We start from the raw sequence: 7,701 nt of genomic DNA, 5'->3' as shown, positions 1-7,701 counted from the left end.
AATGAACTCAGGTGTACACCCTTTTGATGGCTGGATCATCCGCTTTTCTTCTTTGTGTTTCCACAGTGAATAGCTTGTCAGATTGTTTCCTGACACCCAGGTCTGTCGATAATGACGGAGCACTTTGTTGGCCCCCCAATCAATGCTGCTTTTCTCACTTCCTCGGGGGGCGAGCTGATTTGATACCTCAAAGATCTTGCATATTCGCTGGTGCTGTTAAATATAGCTGTCAACTTGTCAGAGGGTGAGTGATGATATTTGTGTTTTTGTACTTACTACATGAACTCTCCTCTTGAATTTGTGGACTGATTTGGTGCACACAGGAGCACCAGAGGGAAGAACAACATGTTATTAAACTTTTTTTTTTCCTCCAAAAAATCTCAATATTTCATTGCTTTTCTATTTTGGGTACTTAGTATATTCAGACCGTTCAGTTCACACCAAAGGCAGAGTCTTGTTGAAGCTTAATGCTTTGGATGTGTTAGTTTAGAATATGAGCCTCGACATGCATTATTTGGTTATTTTAATCCCATTTACCCAAACAAGACTACATTTTTTATTTCAAAATTATGTTTTTTTGCACTTTGTACAGAGCACAGTTTATTTTATTTGATGTATGTAATCAAAGGGTTAACAGCCAATGAGGGACTTAACTTGCCAGCAGGAATGGAGCTCTATCATTTTAATGAAATTTTCACAAAACCATGTGCAGGAGCCAGCGTTTCTTGGTATCTCTTTTGGAATATATATTTTCTATTGGCAACGGTGGATTCACACACACTCCCCCATTTGAGACAAGGCCATTTTGTTTATCTCATTACAGACAGGGGCTCTGATTCTAAGAGCCTGCTCAAAAATGTAATTTCTCCTGATAAGCCAATAAATGCTCCTTCATCAGTTTAGTGTTCAAATCCATTAAAGAAGCACTCTCCTAGAACAAAGGGGAACAAAATTACGGAGTACAAACAGTGCCTCGAAAAACACTCATTGATCTGGGGGGGGGGGGGGGGGGGGGGGGATCAGAGCTATAAGCTTCTGCATCTCAGCTGAATGGCAGTGACTGAATACAAAAAAAAGAGAAATCAGAGTATTTTTTTCTGTAAGTTATGGGATATATATTGTTGTGTCACGGGTAGTCCCTAGGGCAGGCTAGGGTGGGGCAGTGCAAAAGAGAGCGGGAAACAGGCACAGTCAGACAGTATAACTGAAAATAAAGGTGTATTCTTCCATGCGAACGGCAGTTCCTTTTAAATCAAAAATAAAATAAAAGAGGCCATGAATAAACATAAAGCGTCCCGGAGGAGAAAGTGGTTATCAAACAAAACAAAAACTCAACACTGGAAAGTCCATGGTATGTGGTCCTGGGAGCCGGTGCCACTCCTCCTGCTCATCGAGCTCCTTTCCTCCTTGGGCTCTCCAGTCTGTCCTTTTTCAAGCCTCCCAGCCCTGCTTCAATTAGGGGCCTTAAGCACCTGCAGCTGGGTACGTGGTGAGGCAGTCTGGGAGATGTAGTGTAGCCCACGGCGGCCATTTTGTGGTGTGGGCGCTGCTCAGTTGGAATGTAGCGTCCCACCACAACCTGTCCTCTTGTGATGCGACTATATATATATATATATATATATATATATATATATATATATATATATATATATATATATATAAAAGCAACTTTCAGACAGAATTGTTGTTGTTTTTTCTTTCAACTTCAACCAAAGTTAGTGGCTTTGAGTGAGATCAGGTAATACCCAGTCTTGTGTGGGAAGAGAGCACACTAATTAATTCAGTAAGGTGTACCCGACAGAGTGAATTGGTTTGGAAACACCTGTGAGGCAGACGACGGGATGGTTCACATTAATTAAATCTGCCATATGTTGGCACTCTTCTCATCCAAGGCTATGTGTCCCGCAGCACAGCAGATACGCCAAACTATCAATTGTTTTGGAAATTAAATATTAATATATTACGACTTGAACACGAGAGAGCGAGTGAAACCGCTGCTTCGGTCCTCTTTAAAAAGGGGGCCGTCAGTCCGGTTATGTTTGTCTTTCATCGTTGCATTACAATATTATTCAAAATTGAAATTAATAAGTAATTGGTGTTCGAAGAATTTAAGGTTTGTCCCTTTTGGGTGTTAACTACACACTTGGTGGCTTCAGATGGAGCAAAGATGGATTTGTACAGTTTTTTATTTGGTTTCTGAAAGAAGTAATTTCACAATGTTGTGGTTTACAGAATCTTCTTTCAATGGCATCAGGAGATTCCGCATCTCAGCCATTTTCTCTGCTCCCGGCAGCTTGGGAGTGAGATTATCTCTATCAAGAGCACAATCGTCAAAGGAGTTTTGGAGGTCTTTATTGCAACTAATTAGATTGCCGCCTCTGAGAACCCCTGAAGGCCCTGTCAGTTCACCCCCTGTTGTGATCATCTGCACATGGAGTTATTTTAAAGTATTCTCAGTAGTGAGTTTATAATTGTGAGTGTAAGGACTCGCTGGATTCTTTTTGTCAATAGCATCCTCATGGAACAAAGCTTGATGGACCTTGGGATCAATAATTCCTCAAACGGCTTCAACAGGGATTAACTATCCCTCTGTGGGAGCTTCTCAGGTCAACACTTGGCTCATTTAACAGCTAATTAGTTGCTTTCTTTTGAGCATATGGTTCTTGTGAAGCATCTGTTTCAGCAGAACATACAGTTAACGCTGAATCTGCACATGCTGGTCAGTGAGAATACTGTGGCCCTGCTTTGGCTAAGAATGAATGGAGTCTATGGCTTTATTAATCAGTGGCTTGAGAGTTTTTTGTTTTATATTTGTTCTGATCAATAGTGGCAGATTTCCCTGCAGTATATTTGTTTACTTGAGTAATGTAAAATTGTCTAGTTGTGTTTTTGAGCACAATTCCTTTTCAAACCAGAGCAAATCATCATGACACCGGAGTGGAGCATCAATTGTCTTTCCATTAGCCGATCATTCAAGCCAGCATGCCACTGGCAACTTCCTCTTCCTATTAGATTTCAAGACAAATGGTGCAGCAGCTGCTCTGTTCATTACACGTCCATATCAAACTAATGTATATCTGTGTTTTTTGCTGTAATTGTGTTCACTCTTGTTAATGTGGCTGCAGACAATGTGTGCTGTGTGTGTGGAATAATACACAGGCATGACGCAAAGCAGACCAGACTACACTACAGGTCCCTTCATAACAGACCCCTCTGATTATATTTATGAAATTCAATTACTCTGACATAGACAGATGGACTTGTTGTCAGTGGGGACGCTCGTCATTTGTTAGCATCAGCGGACATGTCAGCCCTGAGGTACTGATGGGGCCGAGGCTTTGAGCTGGTGAACAAAAGAAGGGAGAGGAAGAGGAAGAAGAGCAAGAGGAGACCCAGTGATCAAGGTTCACAAGCAGGCCGACATACTGGAGCCCCGAAGAGCATGCTGTCATTTTAAAGAATAGTACTCTCTTTCTGAGAGTGAAATGTAACTGCTAACACGTTTGTGTAGGTTTTCTATCAATATTATGTATTATGTATGTTAAGCACAAGGCCGGAGTTAGAACTGGGTTAGCTTAGCTCAACATAACGACTGGAGGCAGGGAGGAAACCTAGCCTCAGTTTAAAGTTAAAGTTAAATGTATACGATTTATCTTGTCTGTTAACAATGATGAAATGTTAAAAATACACCGGCAACCTCATGGACTAGGAAATCAGTTCTTCCGGCCAAGAAATAGTCTGACACACAAGCCACTCATAAAACCTCAACATGTAATTTATATACTCTCAGATTTTACAAAGAAAATATGTTGATTAGTGAGCTTGAAGTGAGGCTTGTTTCCCCCCAGAGCTAGCTGCTTCCAGTCTTTGTGCTAAACTAAGCCAGCCGAAGGCAACGGCACAGATTACAATTTACAATAAAAGACCTAACCTCTCATCATGGAGAGTACATCTGAGCCAGGGACATTTGCTGCATAGTGTGTATCTATACATATATATTGCTGTGAAGTCACAATATCTCAATATCTCAAGATAGTATTTTTACCATTCTTTTTATAATCTGTTACTTACAAGTCCCCCGACTTGCAAGTAAAACCCTGAGGCTACATCCACACTAATACATTTCCATTTTAAAACTCCAGCACCTTTTTCTAAATGCTTTTTTCTATAATTAAGACGCCTTAAAACGAATATCACATGACTATTCACATACACTGGGCATGCGGGTGCCGGTGTGAACAGGAAGTAGGAGTATTGTTGGGGTTGTGCTTAATACTGAAGATCTTCTTCTATAATCTTCCCCTATAAATTTGGCTTCTAAGGACTGATAATTGCTAATCGCTCCAATAACAGCTTGCTTCCTCCACATGAAGGCAGTAGTAGAATTGTAAAATGTAACTGCACAACAACTGCTTGTATAGACAACAAGGTCAGCAACGCCTGTAATCCATTATCCGTGTTGAATTAACCTGGTAGTCGATCGATAGTCAAGGCTGCTGCTGTTTGTTTTCTTCCGCCAGCAGGATGAATTGGAGAAAGCTAAGGCCCAATCAAGTAGCGAACGAGGGTGTCCAGGTCGCCGTTTTCAAAAGGTCCCTGGAATGCCCGCCAACACAACGACTCAACCCCGGACTTTTCAAACTAACGCAGCGTTATCTAACTCTTCGTTTCCGGCGTTTTAAAACTCTTGAGTAGTGTGAACACTCTAGGCATAAACTTAGCAAAATATATGCGTTTCAAAATGGAAACGTAGTACTGTGGATGTAGCCTGAGTGGTTGCGTCGACACTGAAGACACAATAGTCAAGGGAAAATTGACTGTTTGCAAAAGCAACTTGTCGCCTTAGATCGGCAGCAGCCTCAGGATACCGAACAGCTCACAACTATCCATGCTGATGTGTTTGTAGTCAGGGTCCATCTCCCCAGTGTCTCCACTCCATCCAGTCTGTTGCTTTTCAACATGTTGAAATTGGATGTCTCAAATGCCATTTTGATGAATATGAAATATATTCAAATGAAACCGAAAGGAAAAGATACAGCACTTGGTCCTTTAATCCAGCTAGATGCCGCTCTGTTCGGTGCCCTCTGTTGGAGTGAATTATGGATGAGTCTGAAAATTAAAGCTAGTTGGGAATTCATTGAGGAAGTGCTGACAGTGTTGGTATACCTTTATCTAACGTGGGAGCAGTTGGGGCGGGGGGTAAATGAAAACAGAGAAGGATGATGGTTCAATGCAAAGTATGTTAGGTAAAAGCCAGACGAAGATAGGAGAACCTTTATGGTTCAAACTTGTCTCGAAACCTTCAGCTGCTGCAAGCTGGGAAGAGTGGGCTGGAGAAGCTGAGGCCAAACCAAACTCACAGACCAAGGCTGTAAAGCATGACGTGTGATCCGATTCTGAGCCTGCAGGGTTGTTTTCACACCTTCTTCCTACCGTCTCTGTGATACCGCAGCCCACGCCTCATGCTGCGCTTTAGTCCTCCTCGTACAAAAGACTTCCATAAGAGAAAATGATATGAAAATATAAAATCCCACAGAAATGTTCGCACCTACCGTTTTCTGAAAGCGGAGTTGGGAATGAAAAGAAGAAAGAGATGCCAAACATGGGAGGATGGGTGTGGGGGAGGGAAAGAGGGGGAAGCAGACCCGTAACTAAAACATCTGAGTGTTGCTCACTTGAAAAACATTTGGACTGGTTTTCCAAAACCTTCCGGAAGAAAGACTCTCCTCGGGGTAAGATCCTTTAGAGCAGCCTGGCTCCGGCTGCTGAGGGGTGTGATTGAACGCCAGTAGACTGATCTGCTGTTTGAGAGCACACTGAGGGTGCCAGAAGGAACTAAACCAGCACTTTTCTCCGAAATAAAGCACCAGCTATAATTTCACTAAAATGTCTTTCTATTATCCATTTATTGGAATAGATTAGGCGTATTCAATTAAAATTCAACGAGGTCCAGTTTCAGAAGATTTCCTCATGCAAAGGTCGAGAACATCACAATAATATTTAACTTGTGCTATGATTTAGTGCCATATCCATGGAGTGGGGTCTTTAAATAAAAAATGTTTTAAGTATTTATAATGCTATATAGCTGAATATATATGGTAGCTGTATCGATGTCTGTATGTAGTCAACAACTGACTGTTTAAACAAATAGAGAAAGTACAATATTTCAACAATATTAATAGTTTTTCAATTTAACTGGATGAATTAAAAATATAAATAGTATAGACTTTAAAATATAACTTTTTAAATATGTCAATCTTAAATTAAAGTAATTAATTTGAGCATACATTGTTTAATGCCACAATATCTGAAGTCTTCTCATCTTCTAAAAAGAAAGAAAATTGTATGCAGGGGTCATGGAAACCTCTTGTTTCAGCTATATTCCTCTCTGTTAACATCATTGTTGGGCAGTGAATTCATGTGTTAGAAATCTAGTTTATTGATCATATTTGGCTCTGAGATTTCTGTGGTATATTTTCTGTGCATTCATGTCAGATTTGAGTAGGTGTGTTTGCTCAAAAGATTTGTGCTTTGTCTCATAGTGGCGCTTCACATTGCTTTGAATAAATGTCACAGTCTCTTAACATATGAGGCACTCTGGTTTTGAACTTGTCTTTGGGAAGAATGAACATATAAGATTCTGATTAAAGGCTCTGTTTTCATTGTCCACTTTTATCTTTTTCGAGCCTATATGAAATAACTTCTCTGACTCGCATACCTTTACGACTATGCTATCTCTCGCCTCAACTCTCCCCTGTGTGTGTATTTCTAACTTGAGTTGACTCCACCTATTATACCCATGGACCCATGTACTCAATGCTCTAGCAAGTAGCTTAATATGTCTGTCTGATGTTTGGAGCTGAGTGAACTGAACCAGTGAAGTTGTGGTCTGAACTGCTAAACAATGAGCTGAAACTTGCTATAAAGCTATGTACAGATGAGGGGTACGTTTTCTGAAGGTTGATCCCTTTAAGTGACCACTTTCACCTTGTCATTTGATTGTTTTAATGAGTAAACAACGATTAAAGCATTCTTATATAGGCTAGTGGATGGTAGTTTAGTCCAGGCCCCTCCAAAGGGTCACAAGATAAACATGAGGGGTTGTCGAAGAAAAACAAAGTTCTGCGACACAAATTGTTGGATGAGCCAGTTATTCTAATAAAACTATCTGAAACGTTTAGAGGGGAAACTCTGGAACTGCTACCAACTCGTACTCATCTGATGGGGGCCAACTCTCGCCGGAGCGGCAACAGTATTAAACTGAAACGTTTCATAACCAGTTAAACGTTCCTCACAGTAACTTTAAATACAAATATCTGAATTTTTTTTCACCACAAAGACTGTATTGTAAACTGACTGTGAATATTATTTAATTAGTTATTTATCCACTGAGGAGACACCTCATGTTTGATGCTATTACTAATGTTCTCTCTCTTGCCAGACCTCCTATGACTGCTTCATTGTGCATCATGGGAAAAACAATCTCAAAATAGCCCAGACATTTCATAAGCTATGAATGCCTTTTAAGATAAAAAAAAACGTCTGCCGCCTATTACCTCAGATTGTAAAATGCCTCATTACCCTTTGCTGTATTACAGCAGTTAAGCGTTCATCATATGTCCTTGTGTAGTGTGTTTTCCACCCAAAAGGGCAATAAAGGACAAGATCATTTGAGTATTTAATATTGTAAAGATGTAAAGC

The sequence above is a fragment of the Taurulus bubalis genome (genome assembly GCF_910589615.1).
Source record: "Taurulus bubalis genome assembly, chromosome: 9".
Lineage (NCBI taxonomy): Eukaryota > Metazoa > Chordata > Actinopteri > Perciformes > Cottidae > Taurulus > Taurulus bubalis.
The sequence above is the reverse complement of the archived record's forward strand: the minus strand, read 5'-3'. Positions refer to the sequence as shown.